This window comes from Phoenix dactylifera, chromosome 4 (genome assembly GCF_051530095.1).
Source record: "Phoenix dactylifera cultivar Ajwa chromosome 4, Ajwa_hap1_PhDact_Kaust_v1.1, whole genome shotgun sequence".
NCBI classification, from domain to species: Eukaryota; Viridiplantae; Streptophyta; class Magnoliopsida; order Arecales; family Arecaceae; genus Phoenix; species Phoenix dactylifera.
The window spans coordinates 22,741,120-22,760,722 of NC_143193.1; the positions used below are offsets into that span (position 1 = coordinate 22,741,120).

Consider the following 19,603-nt stretch of genomic DNA (forward strand, 5'->3'; position numbering starts at 1 on the left):
TCATTCTTGCAATTTACTGGCCATGAATTGCATGCTTAAGATGTTGAATGAAGTAACGAAAGTTGAAGTTCGATATTAGTTGGTGAATTTATCAAACATTGGTGGTGTAGTTTAGAAATAAATGCACACCCTTGTGACCTACAATCAAGAATTTCACAGATCATAATGAATTTATATTAATTTCTATGATCACGAAAGTAGACATAGGATTAATATAGGTATAGGTGTTATACCTTGAAAGAGGATATCACATAAAAAAAAGGGATTCGGTCATTGTAATTAGCAGAATATTAACAATCAGATTTAAATTCATTGAAGGAATTCAATTGATGAAATCCAAGCCCTAGGAACCTTTCACATTTGATTTTTCAGGTCAAGAAATTGCAGTCAGTCACATCAATTTGGGGTTGTCTAAATAATATAGGAAATTTATAAATTGGTACTTGAATCGCCTCCTTGTGGAAACGATACTCTTTTTGCCCTATTCTACTTGTCATGACCCATGCACTTGTGGTAGAGTCTAGGGACTATCAAGTTTTTGGCGCCGTTGCCGGGGAGGATTGTTTTTAATATCAATACAAATAATTTTCTGCATTAATTTAGACTATTTTGTTCTTTTTGTTAATTTACGTTTTCTATATTTAGTGTATGCCACGAAACTGTGAGCTAATTGAGCCTTTTGATCCAGAAATTGAGAGAACCCTACGAGCATTAAGGAAACAACAAAGATTAGAGCTAAAGCAAAAACAAGCAGTAGCCATGGCAGATAATCAAGATAACCAGAATAAAAGGTTGTTGAGTGACTATGCAGTGCCGAATGTCAATGGTGCTCAACCCAGTATTGTGAGACCTACAGTCAATGCTAATAATTTTGAGATTAAGCCTGGTCTCATCCAGATGGTGCAGCAGGAGCAGTTTGGTGGAGGACCTTCTGAGGATCCACATGCACACCTTGCCAATTTCTTGGAGATTTGTGATACAATCAAGATGAATGGAGTTAGTGATGATGCTATTCGACTCCGACTTTTTCCATTTTCTCTAAAGGATAAAGCCAAGGCCTGGTTGAATTCCAAAGCGCCTAACTCTTTCACCACCTGGAATGCCTTGTCACAAGCTTTTCTGAGTAAGTATTTTTCTCCAGGTAAGACTGCCAAACTTAGAAATGATATTACCAGTTTTGCTCAGTTTGATGGTGAATCTTTGTATGAAGCCTGGGAGAGGTTTAAGGATTTGCAGAGGAAGTGTCCACATCATGGTCTTCCTGATTGGCTGATTGTACAGACTTTCTATAATGGATTAACACATTCAGTCAGAATTACTATAGATGCAGCTGCAGGAGGTACTTTAATGAGTAAGTCAACAGAAGAGGCATATGAGTTGTTAGAAGAAATGGCCTCTAACAATTATCAGTGGTCTAATGAAAGATGTATGCCTAAGAAAGTTTCAGGTATGTATGATGTAGATGGCATAAACATGTTGAATGCCAAGGTTGATTCTCTAGTAAAAATGTTCGGTAAGCTGGGTAATGTGAATTCCGTTTCTAGTCCCGTATTGAGTTGTGATTGCTGTGGAGGAGCTCACATGAGTTCTGATTGTATGCAGGTTCAATTTGTGTCTAATTATAACAGGCAGCAATAGCAGAACAACCCTTATTCCAACACATACAACCCAGGATGGAGGAATCATCCTAACTTTTCATGGAAAGATCAAGGTAACCAAGGTAGCAGTTCTAGACCTCTCCATCCTCCTGGTTTCCAACCAAAACCATCCCAACCAGAAAGTAAACAGTCTTGGGAGATAGCTATTGAGAAGTTAGCCAATGCCAGTTCAGAGAGATTTGAGAGACTGGAAGCAAAGGTTGACCAGTTGGCGAGTTCCAATAAAATGTGGAGATGCAATTGGGGCAGTTAGCCAATTCCATCAATTCTCGTGGACAGGGTAATTTGCCTAGTAAGACAGAGGTCAATCCGAAGGAGCATTGCAAGGCAGTCACCTTGAGAAGTGGTAAGCAACTTGGTCAGGTAAGTAGTGAGACTATAGTTGGTGATAAAGTAGACTATGAAGAGGTGAACAAGAAGGTCAGTGAAGAAGTTGAGGACCTAGCCAAAACACCATCCCCACTACCACCAGTCGAACCTTATGTTCCTCCCATTCCTTTTCCTCAAAGGCTTAAGCAGAATAAAATTGATCAACAGTTCGAGAAATTTTTGAAAGTGTTTAGGCAGCTTCACATTAATATTCCTTTTGCAGACGCCTTAGCACAAATTCCTGCATATACAAAATTTTTAAAGGAGATCATGTCTAAGAAGAGGAAATTGGAAGATTTCGAGACCATTGCCTTGACGGAGGAATGCAGTGCCATTATCCAGAATAAGCTTCCACCAAAGCTAAGAGATCCAGAGTTTTTCTATTTCTTGTACTATAGGTGATGTTGATTTTTCTAGAGCTTTGTGTGATTTAGGTGCTAGTGTTTCACTAATGCCTTTATCTGTATCTAGGAAGCTTGGATTGACGGAGTTAAAGCCTACTACCATCTCTTTGCAGCTAGCTGATCGATCGGTCAAATATCTGTTAGATATATGCCCTAGAAGCCAATCTGGCTGACACATTGTTAATTCTAGGGACATAATTTTGTACTTGACTATTTATTATTGAATAAATAAAAGGCATCTTTTCATTCATATTAATTATGTGTCTATGAATCGTCCAAGAAATTAATAAGATGATGATGCATATTCTCAAGAGTTGAGAATTTAAGCCATGTATCATTGGTGATTAATTTCTAAATGCTCCTGATCAATGGATCATCACGAGGACGGTGATCGATCCGATCAGTGCACAGATCACTTTCCTTCTGGATGGACGAGACTTGAGTCCATAGTGTAGGGACACTGAAGTGATAGTGCAGGTGCTTCTTAGAGAACAAGGGTACTGAGCGTGACCAAGACAAGAAGTTACTTGGACGTCTATCCATTCGTCAGTGACTTGCTTGATGTTGCAGTAGTATGACTGGTCCTTTGACCTGCGGTGCTTCGGCTACTCACAGTGAGGTTATTATAGTTTGACTACACGTATACATGGTCTCTAGTCATATGGGTCCTTGTAGTGTAGATTGGCTGCAGTAAGTTCACTGTAGGAGTAGGGTATGCACTTACATGGAATCTATCGACCTTGATAGAAGAGGAGTGATCCTATGTGATTTGTTAGACTGAGTTCTAAGACCTTGGCCAGGGCAGTAATATAAAGTGGAGAAAGAGTTTTCCACTATCGAACTCGAGTCAAATAAATCTTGACATATGACAGACGAAGGGGTTTGACGAGTTATCCATGACCTCCGTCCTGTAGGGATCCATGATAGAAGGACTGTATCACATGATAACTGCACCTAGAGGTTCATCATTCTATTCTGCTGGGTAGCCACTACATGCTGCTAGGTGTCACTGGTGGATGGTGGGACTCATAGGGATTATCTCGATGATCGATAAGCCCTAATGAGTAGAGTTGGAATCATTTCGATCCATTGAAAGGAGTTTTCAATGATATTGTGATAGAGATCACAATATATCTCACTACCAGTCAGAGTAGAACCTATGGGGTCACACACACTAGAGGCATTGACCGATCCGATGGTTGAATCGTGATTAGGAATCACAAGTAATCAATTCGATTGATAATAAGCTGAAGAAGGAACAAAGAGAATTAATTAATTGGACTTAAAACAAGAGTCCTACTTGGAGTAGGATTCCTAGAGTCCTAATTGGATTAGGACTAGGAATCCTACTTGGACTGAGATTCCTACTTGGACTGGGATTCCTACTTGGACTGGGAATCCTATTTGGAGTAGGACTGGGATTCCTACTTGGAGTAGGATTCCTACAATCCTAATTAGATTAGGAGTTTTGAATTAAATTTGGATTCCTACTTGGAGTAAGATTCCTAGAGTCCTAATCGGATTAGGACTTCGAATTCAAATTAGAGTCCTAATTGGATTAGGACTAGAATTAAACAAGTCCTAATTGGATTAGGATTTCTTAAGTCCTAATTAATTATTAATCTAATGAATCAACATGACTCCTAATTGGATTAGGATTGAAGAGTTCAATTGAGTCATGGTTCATTCAAGTTCTAATTGGATTAGGACTAGCATAGATTGAACCCAATTGATTCATGATTTGGACTAAACCAAATAGGAGCCCTAGATGCCTTTATAAGGCTTTGAAAGGAGGTGCCCTAATGATAAGTGAAGCCCTCCTCCTCTCCATCACGTGGCCACCCTCCTCTCCTCTCTTTTCAGCCACCAACAACAAAGGGAAGAAAAGGATCTTGGTGGCCTCCTTCTTCCTCCACCGTTTGGTTCCAACGCAAGGAAGAAAAAGAAGGCTGCAGGGCTTCGTTCCTCTTCTTCTCTTCATCCTTCTTCTTCCTCCTCCCAAGCACAATCAAGGATTGATTGAAAGGGAGGATATCAGCCATCAAAGTTATCTCTGCAAGGGAGCTAGCATCCCGGGGAGATAGAAAGCTTGGATCGGTTTTCTGCTTCGTGTGGATATCCGTAGAGGCCGGGCACTTGAACGGCTTCAAGCGAACCTTCATCCTAAACCACGATCATCAGTTTGCGGTGATCATCTACCCGCACAAAGGTGAAGATCTGATCTTCTAATGCTATTTAAAAGTTTTTAATCCTTATCTATCTACGAACGGTTTTTAAACAACGTTAATGCGATGAACGGTTGATCCCGCACATGCCTCTTCCGCTGCATCTGAATTTTTTGAATTTTCTGCGGCATGGGCGGGTTCCCAACAGTGGTATCAGAGCTTAGGCTTCGTAGATTAAGGTAAGAATTAATTATTAATAGGCTTATTAGAACTGAAAATTGAAAGATTATGCATGCTGAAAATTTTCTGCATGCAGATTTTTTTCTAGGATGCTGATTTTTGCATGCTGATTTTTATATGATAAGATGATGATTCTAATTGCATTATTAATGAGATTACAAAGTTTAGAATCATGATTAGCATGATCAGCAACCTATGTCATGAGATAATCAGTTAGTTTTCAGATCTGAAAATTATAATTGCTGCATGTGGTGATGATCATAGGATTCAAACCCTTTTGGTATTAAATGTAAAGACCTGCGATGTGATCTACAATGTCATGTAATTTTTCAGATGCTTGCATGCATCTTATTTGATGTTTTGAGAGGCCTGCGTGCCTCCTAAAAGAAGATGTAATTTATTATTATTTTTATTTTACATCTGGTTGTATTTCTGTGATGTGATGTACGTCAACGGTCAAGCTGAAGACAAGGCATGAGATGGACAGGGGTCTAAGTGGTTGATGGCGATTGGATCAAGAGTTGGTCAAGGATCGAATCAAGGAGGCTTGGAACCAATTCAAGAGTTGAAGACCAATTGATCGAATGACGTGCATGTGCTTGTAATACGACCTAATTAGAATCCATGATCATCACCTATTTAATGTTTAGCTTTATTTTGATGCTGCGATTATAACTGCCTGTGATGTGCCGTTTGCATGTGATGTGAATGAGAGCGGGGTAGATAGGTTTACATGTGATGTAGCAAACTCAATTGAGACCTAAATTAAAACCTCCTCAATCAAATCGAGAGTGAACCGACATGAGCGAGTCATATTAGATTAATTGATCTAATTGGTGTCTAGGAAAGCATGAAAGGTGGTTACTTAATTAGGACCTTACTCTCTGAGTAAGGGGAGCCTCCCACCTGCTTACCTGGCCAATTGTTCGATTACCTCTTATGAAGAGCTCAAGTTGCAAACACTAAGACCTGATTAACCAATATTTAGTCAATAGGTCTTCCACTGTAGTAGAGCTGCTAAGGCCTTTCTGATGTTGATTTGTCTCGGCTGGATACAGTGGTCAAGTTGCATCGGGGGGCTGGACCTCTCTATAGACATGAGATGTTGTAGGGTAAAGGTGGGGTTGGGCACCAATAACTGTTAGGTGAGGACCTAATGACGACTTTATTCCTACGGTTATACGGTGGGTCTGACTTAACTAAAAAATGAGACCAATAACTGTTAGGTGAGGTTTTCATGGCTTAGAGACCAAGTTACACTGCAACATGCTTGAGAAGCATTGTACAAGAGTTGTACATTCATCAATCTATGTGTCACCAATAACTGTTAGGTGAGGTGGCATGTAAATCGGTGGGACCGTAGTACCCACTAGAAACTCTAGTCGTGTGGGATTTCCGTTTTCCTACCAGGGGAGTGTGAGGAATTCGAGAAAATAGTGGGAGTTACATTTGTTCTAAAAGACCTTAGAACAGATTAGGATCAAGTACAAAAGTCTAACTAGAATCTTTACTCTCTGAGGATTATAAAGTCAGCTTCTAGACTCTTAACTCATATCCTATAGAACAACTGTTTGACCAAACTCAATTATAAAGATTGGCTCAGCAAATTTCAAAAAAAAAAAAAAATTATTTTGAATTATGAGAAATTCGGGTACATGCTAGACCATGGAATCCCCGTGTTACCAATCCGTCCGATCACTGATCAGCGTAAGACGCTTGTTAAGTGGACGAACAATGACAATAAAGTTAGGTGCTGCACAATGGCATCCATGTCCAATGCATTACAATGCCAGCATGAGAACATGAAGACTGCAAGAGTTGTATGGTGAGCAGAGTTGTATGGGGACATATTAAATCACCTGCAAGAGTTGTATGGTGATCAGAGTCACGCAGCTCGGTTTGAAGTGTCCAAGAGGCTCTTCAAAGTCAAGATGCACGATGAGCAGTATGTCCATGATCATGGTTTGACCATGATAAAGGACTTAAAGAAGCTTGAGAAGCTCGGCATGACCATGCACAAAGAACTGCAAATGGATTTGATCCCGTAATCCCTTCTAGCTTCATATGAGCAATTTATAGTAAATTACCATATGAACAAGATTGTATGCACCAAAACAGAATTGTTAAAAAAATTGGTAACTACCTTAGGGACGCTGAAGAGTTCAAGGGGCATCGTTCTCACTGTTGAGTTGATTTCTACTTCCAAGAGAGAGTCTATTTGGAAGAAGAAAAAGCCTGCGAAGAAACAGAAGACCGAGAAAATGCCAAATGAGGATGTTCCAAGAAAAGGCCAATTGCAAGGAAAAATGTTTCCATTGCATCATGGACGGCCATTGGAAGAGGAACTGTCCTACATACATGGGAAAGCATAAAGAACATAAAGGGTGACAGACCTTCAGAAGGTATGTCAGAAATGCTCAGGATACTTAGGGACTGTTACCTATTGCTAGCAGAAATTTGATTTCTGTATTTTATTTAGCACAGAAAGATTTTTATTTGAAAAATAAATTGATTCAACATGGTTTTATGATTGACAGTCTCTATCACATACATATGGATGTATCTGTGAATATATCTGAGCAAATAGTGAATACCATAAGATCTAATAGATCCAAAAATGAGATAAATCTAAAGTATTTGTGGCACCTCAGGCTTGGCCATATAGGAGAAGACAGAATAAACAAATTGGAGAAACATGAGCTTTTGGGCTCATTGACTTTCGAGTCATATTTGATTTGTGAATTCTGCCTTCAAGGAAAGATGGCCAAATTATCCTTTGTAGGACACAGGGAGATCCACTAAAATACTTACCCTAGTACACACTGATGTGTGTGGCCCATTCGATGTGCAGGCTAGGGGTTGTAATTTTTTACTTCATTTTACCGATGATTACTCACGGTATGGATATGTGTATGAGACATAAATATGAAACTTTTGAAAGGTTCAAAAAGCTTAGATATGAAGTAGAAAAATAAGCACAAAAACTCATTAAGGTTCTTCGATCAGATCGAGGAAGTGAATACCTTAATGGAGAGTTCCGTGATTATCTCAAGGAGAATGGTATAGTTTCATAATGGACTCCTCCTGGTACACCTCAAGCTCAATGGAGTGTCAGAGAGGAGGAATCGACTCTATTGATATGGTCCAGTCCATGATGAGCTTCACTGATTTATCCTTTTTTCTTTAGATAGATGCCCTATTTTCAGCTATTTACTTGTTGAATAGAGTTCCCTCTAAATTCGTTCCTACCACACCGTATGAGATATAGCATGGTAAGAAACCAAGTCTTGGTCATCTCAAGATTTGGGGATGTCCGGCCCACGTCAAAAGACTACAGGCGGACAAACTAGAGGCTAGGACCATAAGTGCTCGTCTTATAGGATATCCTAAAGAGTCATTAGGATACAATTTTTACGTCTCAGAGGATCACAATGTGTTTGTGAGCCGTCATGCCATCTTCTTGGAAAACCAGTTTATCCTTGATAGAGGCAGTGGGAGAAAAATTGAGCTTGAAGAGAAAGTCTCTGAAAAGCAACAAGTCATGGATCCTATCGAACCCATTAATACAGAGCCAGTACACGATGTCCCTCAACCACCTCGCAGATCAAGTAGGGTCTCCCATCCTCTCGATAGATACTTAGGTATACTAGAAGAGGATACCGAGGAAATGTTCCTAGTGGGAGATAGGGATCACACGCAGGATCCCAAAACCTACGACGAGGCGATATCTGATATCGATTCCGAGAAATAATTGGAGTTAGACTCCATGCATTCCAACCAAGTTTGGACCATAGTAGATCCACCAGAAGGTATTGTACCTATTGGATGCAAATGGATCTACAAAAGGAAGATAGGTTCGGATGGAGAGGTAGAGACCTATAAGGCAAAGTTTGTGGCGAAAGGGTATAGTCAGCGCGAGGGCATTGACTATCAGGAGACCTTTTCACCTGTAGCCATGCTGAAATCCATCCGAACATTGCTTGCCATTGCAGCATTTAATGATTATGAAATCTGGCAGATGGATGTGAAAACAGCTTTCCTGAATGGATATCTTGATGAAGACATTTATATGGAACAGCCTTTGGGTTTCACTTCCAGTGATGGAGATCACAAGGTCTGCAAGCTGCAAAAGTCCATCTATGGACTAAAGCAAGCATCTCGGAGTTGGAACACTCGTTTTGATGACGCAATCAAAATGTTTGATTTCATCAAAAACGAAGAGGAACCATGTGTTTACAAAAGGATTAGTGGGAGTGCTGTTGTATTTCTCGTACTGTACGTGGACGACATCCTCCTGATAGGGAATGATATTCCCATGCTAACCTCGGTCAAGGTCAGGTTGTCAAAAAGGTTCTCCATGAAAGACCTTGGGGAAGCATCCTATATTTTGGGAATAAAGGTCTATAGAGATAGATCTAAAAGGATGCTTGGCCTATCACAGAAGATGTACATAGAGGAAGTGCTAAAAAGGTTCAGCATGGAAAACTCTAAAAGGGGTCTCTTACCCCTAAGGCATGGAATTAATCTCTCCAAGAAGATGTGCCCCAACACATCTGAAGAGATTCAACGCATGAGCAAGATCCCCTATGTATCAGCAATAGGGAGCCTCATGTATGTCATGCTATATACATGACTTGATATAGCACATGCTGTGAGTGTCACGAGCATATGTCAATCAGATCCAGGCAAAAAGCACTGGATAGCTGTGAAGAACAGTCTTAAGTACTTGAGAAGAACTAAGGACATGTTCTTGGTCTTTGGGAGAAGATCAGAGTTGAAGGTAGAAGGATGCACACATATTGATGATAGAAAGTCTACATCAAGATATGTGCAATGGTGGTTCGGTAAGTTGGAAGAGTTCCAAACAACCAATCATTATAGATTCTACCTTAGAAGCTGAATGTTAAGCCGTATCTAAGGGTGCAGTGGAAACCTTCTAGTTAAAAGTTCATTGCAGAGTTAGGTATAATGTCATTAGATGTCATAACACTTTACTGCGATAACATTGGCACCATAGCACTAGCTATGGAGCCAAGGTCTCATCAGAAGTCCAAGCACATAGAGCGGCGCTTCCACCTCATACGCGACTATATTGAGAAGAAATATGTAGAGGTGTAGAGAGTAGACTCCGCGGATAATATGGCAGACCCGTTCACTAAGCAGCTAAGTCAGCAAAAGACTGAAGCCCACCTTGAGAAGATGGGGCTTAGATATATGACTAATTGGCTTTAGTGCAAGCGGGAGATTGTTAGATGTATGCCCTAGAAGCCAATCTGGCTGACACATTGTTAATTCTAGGGACATAATTTTGTACTTGACTATTTATTATTGAATAAATAAAAGGCATCTTTTCATTCATATTAATTATGTGTCTATGAATCGTCCAAGAAATTAATAGGATGATGATGCATATTCTCAAGAGTTGAGAATTTGAGCCATGTATCATTGGTGATTAATTTCTAAATGCTCCTGATCAATGGATCATCACGAGGACGGTGATCGATCCGATCAGTGCACAGATCACTTTCCTTATGGATGGACGAGACTTGAGTCCATAGTGTAGGGACACTGAAGTGATAGTGCAGGTGCTTGTTAGAGAACAAGGGTACTGAGCGTGACCAAGACAAGAAGTTACTTGGACGTCTATCCACTCGTCAGTGACTTGCTTGATGTTGCAGTAGTATGACTGGTCCTTTGACCTGCGGTGCTTCGGCTACTCACAGTGAGGTTATTGTAGTTTGACTACACGTATACATGGTCTCTAGTCATATGGGTCCTTGTAGTGTAGATTGGCTGCAGTAAGTTCACTGTAGGAGTAGGGTATGCACTTACATGGAATCTATCGACCTTGATAGAAGAGGAGTGATCCTATGTGATTTGTTAGACTGAGTTCTAAGACCTTGGCCAGGGCAGTAATATAAAGTGGAGAAAGAGTTTTCCACTATCGAACTCGAGTCAAATAAATCTTGACATATGACAGACGAAGGGGTTTGACGAGTTATCCATGACCTCCGTCCTGTAGGGATCCATGATAGAAGGACTGTATCACATGATAACTGCACCTAGAGGTTCATCATTCTATTCTGCTGGGTAGCCACTACATGCTGCTAGGTGTCACTGGTGGATGGTGGGACTCATAGGGATTATCTCGATGATCGATAAGCCCTAATGAGTAGAGTTGGAATCGTTCCGATCCATTGAAAGGAGTTTTCAATGATATTGTGATAGAGATCACAATATATCTCACTACCAGTCAGAGTAGAACCTATGGGGTCACACACACTAGAGGCATTGACCGATCCGATGGTTGAATCGTGATTAGGAATCACAAGTAATCAATTCGATTGATAATAAGCTGAAGAAGAAACAAAGAGAATTAATTAATTGGACTTAAAACAAGAGTCCTACTTGGAGTAGGATTCCTAGAGTCCTAATTGGATTAGGACTAGGAATCCTACTTGGACTGAGATTCCTACTTGGACTGGGATTCCTACTTGGACTAGAAATCCTATTTGGAGTAGGACTGGGATTCCTACTTGGAGTAGGATTCCTACAATCCTAATTAGATTAGGAGTTTTGAATTAAATTTGGATTCCTACTTGGAGTAGGATTTCTAGAGTCCTAATCGGATTAGGACTTCGAATTCAAATTAGAGTCCTAATTGGATTAGGACTAGAATTAAACAAGTCCTAATTGGATTAGAATTTCTTAAGTCCTAATTAATTATTAATCTAATGAATCAACATGACTCCTAATTGGATTAGGATTGAAGAGTTCAATTGAGTCATGGTTCATTCAAGTTCTAATTGGATTAGGACTAGCATAGATTGAACCCAATTGATTCATGATTTGGACTAAACCAAATAGGAGCCCTAGATGCCTTTATAAGGCTTTGAAAGGAGGTGCCCTAATGATAAGTGAAGCCCTCCTCCTCTCCATCACGTGGCCACCCTCCTCTCCTCTCTTTTCAGCCACCAACAACAAAGGGAAGAAAAGGATCTTGGTGGCCTCCTTCTTCCTCCACCGTTTGGTTCCAACGCAAGGAAGAAAAAGAAGGCTGCAGGGCTTCGTTCCTCTTCTTCTCTTCATCCTTCTTCTTCCTCCTCCCAAGCACAATCAAGGATTGATTGAAAGGGAGGATATCAGCCATCAAAGTTATCTCTGCAAGGGAGCTAGCATCCCGGGGAGATAGAAAGCTTGGATCGGTTTTCTGCTTCGTGTGGATATCCGTAGAGGCCGGGCACTTGAACGGCTTCAAGCGAACCTTCATCCTAAACCACGATCATCAGTTTGCGGTGATCATCTACCCGCACAAAGGTGAAGATCTGATCTTCTAATGCTATTTAAAAGTTTTTAATCCTTATCTATCTACGAACGGTTTTTAAACAACGTTCATGCGATGAACGGTTGATCCCGCACATGCCTCTTCCGCTGCATCTGAATTTTTTGAATTTTCTGCGGCATGGGCGGGTTCCCAACAATATCCTTTAGGTATTCTTGAGAATGTGCTGATCAAGGTAAAGAAGTTTATCATTCCAGTTGATTTTATTGTTTTGGAGATGGAAGAAGACACCGAGATCCCTATCATTTTAGGCCGGCCCTTTCTAGCCACAGCTGGAGCTATCATAGATGTTAAGAATGGTAGGTTGACTTTGAAGGTTGGTGAAGAAGAGGTAGAGTTTAATTTATTTGAAGCTACTAAATATCCTTCTTTTACTGATCATGTTTTTCGAGTTGATCTTGTAGATGAGTCGACCAGAGAGTTTTTTAGGGCTGAAAATACTAAAGAACCTCTTGAGACTTGTTTAGTGAGTGCAGGGACAAGTAAAGATGATAATGTAGAGATTGCTAAAGTGGCGTGTGCATTAGAGGCTACATGTCCTAAGCCAAAGAAGAGAGGTATTTATTTTGAGGATATCGGCAAAGGTAAGCCACCCCCTCCCCCTTCTAATGTGCAAGCACCAGTTCTGGAGTTGAAGCCATTACCCTCACATCTCATGTATGCATTTTTAGGTGAGAATAATACTTTGCCTGTGATTGTGAGTGTTTCTTTGTCTGATGAGCAACTTGACAAATTGATACGTATTTTGAGATTGAGAAAAAAAGCCATAGGATGGACTATATCAGACCTTAGAGGAATTAGCCCTTCATTGTGTATGCATAGAATTTTAATGGAGGATAACCATAAACCTATTGTTGAAAATCAGAAACGGTTAAATCCGAACATGAAAGAAGTAGTTAGGGCTGAAGTTCTTAAATGGTTAGATGCAGGGATTATTTATCCTATATCTGATAGTTTATGGATTAGTCCAGTGCAGGTAGTACCTAAAAAGGGTGGGATGACTGTGGTGCATAATGAAAATAATGAATTAATTCCCACTAGGACAGTAACTGGGTGGAGAGTCTGCATAGATTATAGGAAACTTAATAGTGTTACCTGTAAGGATCATTTTCCTTTACCTTTTCTTGATTAGGTGCTTGAGAGACTTGCTGGGTATGCGTATTACTATTTTTTAGATGGTTATTCAGGGTATAACCAGATTTCTATATCCCCCGAAGATCAAGAAAAGACCACCTTCACTTGTCCTTATGGTACTTTTGCATTCCGTAGGATGCCTTTTGGTTTGTGTAATGCACCTGCTACATTCCAACGTTGCATGATGGCTATTTTCTCTGATTTTGTTGAAAAGATCATGGAGGTTTTCATGGATGATTTTTCTGTTTTTGGATCTTCTTTTGATAGTTGTTTAGATAACTTATCTCGAGTTTTGCAGCGCTGTGAGGAGACCAATTTGGTCTTGAATTGGGAGAAATGTTATTTTATGGTGCAGGAAGGTATTGTTTTAGGCCACAAAATTTCAGCAAGAGGCCTTGAAGTGGACCGAGCAAAAATAGAAATTATTGAAAAATTGCCACCACCTACAAATGTTAAGGGAGTTAGAAGTTTTCTTGGTCACACAGAATTTTACCGGCATTTTATTAAGGATTTCTCTAAAATTTCTAAACCTCTTTGTAATCTGTTGAATAAGGATGTTGTGTTTGATTTTGATAAGGACTGTTTGAATGCTTTTAACAGGTTGAAGCAAGAGTTGGTGTCAGCACCAATTATGGCAGCCCCAGATTGGAGTTTGCCTTTTGAGCTAATGTGTGATGCTAGTGATTTTGCTCTGGGTGCTGTTCTCGGCCAGAGAAAAGACAGAAAGTTGCATGTTATATATTATGCTAGTAGAGTTTTAAATAATGCACAGTTGAATTATGCAACTACTGAAAAAGAATTGCTTGCTGTTGTGTTTGCTTTTGACAAGTTTCGATCTTATCTTGTAGGTTCCAAGGTAATCGTATATACGGACCATTCAGCAATCAAGTACTTGCTGAAAAAGAAAGATGCCAAACCGCGCTTGATTCGGTGGGTGCTGTTGCTTCAAGAATTTGATCTTGAGATTCGAGACAAGAGAGGCATGGAGAATGTGGTGGCAGATCACTTGTCTAGATTAGAGGGGCAGTCAAGAGCAGATGAGGTGCCCATTAATGAAAGCTTTCCAGATGAGCAGTTGTTGGCAGTTTCAGTCATCCCCTGGTATGCTGATTTGGTGAACTATTTGGTGAGTGGCATTGTTCCCCCTGATTTGAGCTATCATCAGAAGAAAAAGTTTTTGTGGGATGTGAAGCATTATTTTTGGGAAGAACCGCTACTCTATAAACACTGTGCAGATGGGATGATTAGAAGATGTGTGCCCCAAGATGAGATGCAGGATATACTTGACCATTGCCATTCCTTGGAGTGTGGTGGATATTTCAGTACCTCTAAGACAGTTGCAAAGGTATGGCAATCTGGTTTTTATTGGCCGACCATGTATCAAGATACTAGACAATATGTGAGCATGTGTGATAGATGTCAGAGGGTTGGCAACATTTCGAAAAAGAATGAGATGCCCTTGACCAATATCTTGGAGGTTGAACTGTTTGATTTATGGAGAATTGATTTCATGGGCCCATTTCCTTCTTCCTTCAATAATCAATACATTCTGGTAGCAGTGGATTATGTGTCTAAATGGGTTGAAGCTACTGCAACTCAGACTAATGACTCTCGAGTGGTGATGAGATTTGTGAAGAAAAAGATTTTTTCAAGATTTGGTGTGCCGAGAGCTATTATTAGTGATGAAGGCTCCCATTTTTGTAATCGGTCATTTGAGGCTTTGTTGAAGAAATATGGGGTTACTCATTAGGTGGCACTTGCCTATCATCCCCAAACAAATGGGCAAGTGGAACTTGCAAATAGGGAATTGAAGCAAATTTTGGAGAAAACTGTGAGCAGTTCAAGAAAGGATTGGGCAAATAAGTTAGATGATGCACTTTGGGCCTATAGGACAGCTTTCAAGACACCTTTGGGTATGTCTCCTTACAGACTTGTCTTTGGAAAGTCTTGTCACTTACCAGTGGAATTGGAACACAGGGCCTATTGGGCAATCAAGGATTTGAACATGGATTTGAAAGCGGCGGGAGAAAAGAGATTGTTACAGTTGAGTGAGTTGGAGGAGTTTAGGTTGGATGCTTATGAAAATACTCGGATTTACAAGGAAAAGACAAACCATTGGCATGACAAACATCTTCAGATTAGAAACTTCAAAATTGGGCAGCAAGTATTACTCTTCAACTCAAGACTTAAGTTATTTCCAGGCAAGCTTCGTTCTAGGTGGTCTGGCCCATTCACGGTAACGAAAGTGTATCCATATGGTGCTGTTGAGGTGCGTAGTGAGGTCACTGGTGCATTCAAGGTTAATGGGCAGCGTTTGAAGCCTTATCTTGCTAGTAATGTGGTTCCTAAAGGAGTGATTTACTCTTTGAAGAATCCTACCTATGGTTGATGGTGTGGAAGTCAAGCTAATGACTGTAAACAAGCGCTTCTTGGGAGGCAACCCAACCACAAAAAAAAAAAAAAAATCCTTTCTTTTGTCTTTTGTCATATGTTTTAATTGTTGTTTTTATTTAAGTCTTTGAATAATTATTATTGTTACCCCTTTCTTTTTGGTTGTGTTGTGTAGGTGCAGAAAAATCAAGCAAAAAGCTAGTTCATGTTCAATTCAGTCGGACATTCATTGTGTTCAGCCTTGCTAAAAGGGGAGTATTAGTCTTCCATTTTTTTTTGTTTTCACATTGAGGACAATGTGAAAATTATGTTTGGGGGAGTGGATATTTGATTATGCTGAATGTTGGTACAGGTTATGTTTGTTTGAGAAAGAAAATTTTTTCGAAATTCTGGTTTGTTCACTTTCATGCAAGTTAATTGGTGATCATATCCATGTCTTCCAAACCAAATTTTTATGTGAAAGATTAAGAGAAATGAACATGCATTTGCACTTGTGTGAGACTTATCTAGGATCAACATTATACTTTTGGGTTCTTTATTGTGTTTAAGCATTGAATTTTGATTTAGGATAGGCAATATCTTATAAAGCAAGAGTAAGCATATTTGTTTTCCTTTGGGATTATTGAAGTACATCTTTCCTTGCAAAGTTGTATGAGTTGTGTGATTATGCATAAAAGATGAGTGTGATGCTTTTCTTGTGATTATCCCCTTTGATTTAGTCCTAAACAAGGTTTAAGTAAATAGAGTGATAATGATTAGACAGTCGAATAAATAAATGTGTACAAAGTTCTTTCTACTCCAATGTTTTGAGTTGCTTAGTAACTAGGGGTATTCATCACCAATGTTTACTTTTACGTCAAACGGCAACTTGAAATATGAGTATGCAAAAGCACTTTAAGTATGTGACTTGTTGAGTAACCGGGTGCATCCATCACAAATGCTTGTATTCGCGTCAAAAGGCAAGTGACAACTTAAAGACAAAGAATAAATTGCAACAAAAAAAAAAAAAAACTCTCTAGTTTGCTACCTTATTTGTAGTAGTGAGAAGGGGTGATTGCAGGTTGAGTTGTTACATGATTCAATTGTGTTGGTCGCATGATAAATATGATTGAGTTTGGAATTATATATGGATATTTGATCTAGAGAATGTGAGTATGCTTAGTTTTCCTTTATTTGCTATTGTTTATGTACTAAATTGAAGATTTGATGTTTGCATGATAGGTCCTTTGGGTGTGATGAGTTGAGCCTGACTATGGTTATTGTCCTTTGTTTTTATAGTTTTTCTTTTGCTTGAGGACAAGCAAACATTCAAGTTTGGGGGTATTTGACGTGGAAATTTATTTCATACATTTTCTTAGTCTTAATTATTTTGTTTTAGAGTGTTTTGTATGTTCTTAGCTCATTTGTCTAGAATTTAGGTGTCTTTTATATTTATTTAATTCTTGAAAATTCTTGGTATTTTGCAGGTGTTTAATTATTGAATTGGTTGAAATTGGGCTGGTCTAGTCAACCCAGAACACTATTCGGTTTTTGGGTTCTAACCAGAGCTATAGACCTCCGTTTCAGATGTTGTTTAGCTTTCTGGAAAGATAAGATGGAGACCTAAAACTTTTATGAAGATCACAAAACTAAGTTCTGCCGTTTTAAAGTCCAAAACTTAGCCGAAACAGAGAAGTCCGAATCTGTCCAGAATTTTACTGCGGCCCAGACCCTGTTTCGGTTTTCAGCTTGTATCTGGAGTTATATAAGTTAGAATAATGCAAACCCAGATGCGTTGGAAATCTGAGAACTATATCTAAAACTTTCGTGAAGGGTCCAACTCCAAAGTATATCGTTTTGGTGCTCTAAATCCAGCTGGGAGTCGAGTCTAAAAATCAGCCTAGAATTTCGGAATTTCAGCTAGCAGATAGGGAGGAAATCTGTTTTAAAATTCAAAAAAAAGAAATTCTGAAAAAGAGGAGGAGAGCTAGCAGATACGAAGAGGAGGAGAAGCAGATAAAAAAAAAGAAGTAGAGAAACTGAAATTTCGAGAGGAAGAAAAGCTAGAAATTCCGAGAGGAAGAAAAAGCTGGAATTCTGGGAGAAAGAACGGAACGGAGGATTTTTGCAAATACAGAGTTCTTTTCCTTTCTCTTATATATATATTTTTTTTATTTTTTATTTGCTGAATTGTTATTAAGAATGTTGAATGCGAATTTATGTTTGAGAAATAATTGGATTGATTTATTAGTTTTGATTTGCTAGTTTTCTTATCCTAGGGCTAGGACGTAGTCAATGAATTTTTGATATGAATTGAGTATGGTTGTATTGAATATCTTTTGTTAATTGCAATTTGATGATTTCGGTTTTCATTCTTGCAATTTACTGGCCATGAATTGCATGCTTAAGATGTTGAATGAAGTAACGAAAGTTGAAGTTCGATATTAGTGGGTGAATTTATCAAACATTGGTGGTGTAGTTTAGAAATAAATGCACACCCTTGTGACCTACAATCAAGAATTTCACAGATCATAATGAATTTATATTAATTTCTATGATCACGAAAGTAGACATAGGATTAATATAGGTATAGGTGTTATACCTTGAAAGAGGATATCACATAAAAAAAAGGGATTCGGTCATTGTAATTAGCAGAATATTATAACAATCAGATTTAAATTCATTGAAGAAATTCAATTGATGAAATCCAAGCCCTAGGAACCTTTCACATTTGATTTTTCAGGTCAAGAAATTGCAGTCAGTCACATCAATTTGGGGTTGTCTAAATAATATAGGAAATTTATAAATTGGTACTTGAATCGCCTCCTTGTGGAAACGATACTCTTTTTGCCCTATTCTACTTGTCATGACCCATGCACTTGTGGTAGAGTCTAGGGACTATCAATTATGCAAGTATTTGTTAGAGAACAAGGTACTGAGCGTGACCAAAGATAGTAGTCACATGGATGTCTATCCACTCGTCAGTGACTACTTATGCTGCAGTTGTATGACTGGTCCTTTGACCTGCGATACCTCAGCTATTCACTGTGAGGTTGCTGTAGTTTGACGAGCATGTAAACTTGGACCCTATTCATTCGGATCCTTGTAGTGCGGATTGGCTACAGCAGGTTCATTGTGGAATAGGGTTGCATCTAGATGGAATCTATCGACCTTGATAGATTAGGAGTGATCCTATGTGATTTATGAGACTGAGTTCGATAAATTTCTGGCCAGATATTTTGAAAAAAGAGTTTTTCATATCTCGAACTGGAAGTCGTATAAATTTGACATATGACAGACGATGGAGTTTGACGAGATATTCATAACCTCCATCACGTTGGGATCCATGATAGAGGGACTGTATCATACGCTAACTGCACCTAGAGGTTCAGACATTCCATTCTGCTGGGTTGCCACCACATATTGCTAAGTGTCACTAGTAGATTGTGAGACTCGAAGGCATTCACTTGATGATCAGTGAACCCTGAGAGTAGAATTGAAATCGTTTCAGTCCACTGAAAGGAGTTTCAGTGATATTGAGATGGAGATCTCAATATGTCTCACTACCAGTCAAAATAGAACCTACGGGGTCGCACACATAGAGGATTTAATTAGTCAGACTATCATAATTGTGATTTGGAATCATAATAGAAATCAATCATCAATATGATTGGTGATTGAATTAACCCACTAAGCGTTAATGAGTTAATGGAAGAAGAATTAAGTGGAATTGATTGCAATTGGATTGTAATTGGGCTGATTTAATGAGCCAAATTAAATTAGGTTCGACCCAAATTGATTTGGATTCATGATTGGGTCAATTTGATTAAACCAAGGTTTGTGCGGATTTTAAAGACCACATGTCATCGTAGGATGAATATGACTTAAGTCATGTTCACACTATGCGGACTTTAAAGTCCA

General features: G+C 39.2%; 1 non-coding gene and 1 pseudogene across 1 annotated transcript; one reads left to right on the forward strand and one right to left on the reverse strand.

Moving 5' to 3' along the window:
• The first annotated feature begins 759 nt into the window (after window positions 1-759).
• Window positions 760-15,701, forward strand: LOC149753731 (uncharacterized; annotated as a pseudogene).
• LOC149753732 (small nucleolar RNA R71) lies at window positions 1,153-1,259 on the reverse strand. The gene has a single exon (XR_016409262.1). It is a non-coding gene; the product is annotated as a small nucleolar RNA R71 (small nucleolar RNA).
• Window positions 15,702-19,603: the final 3,902 nt, after the last annotated feature.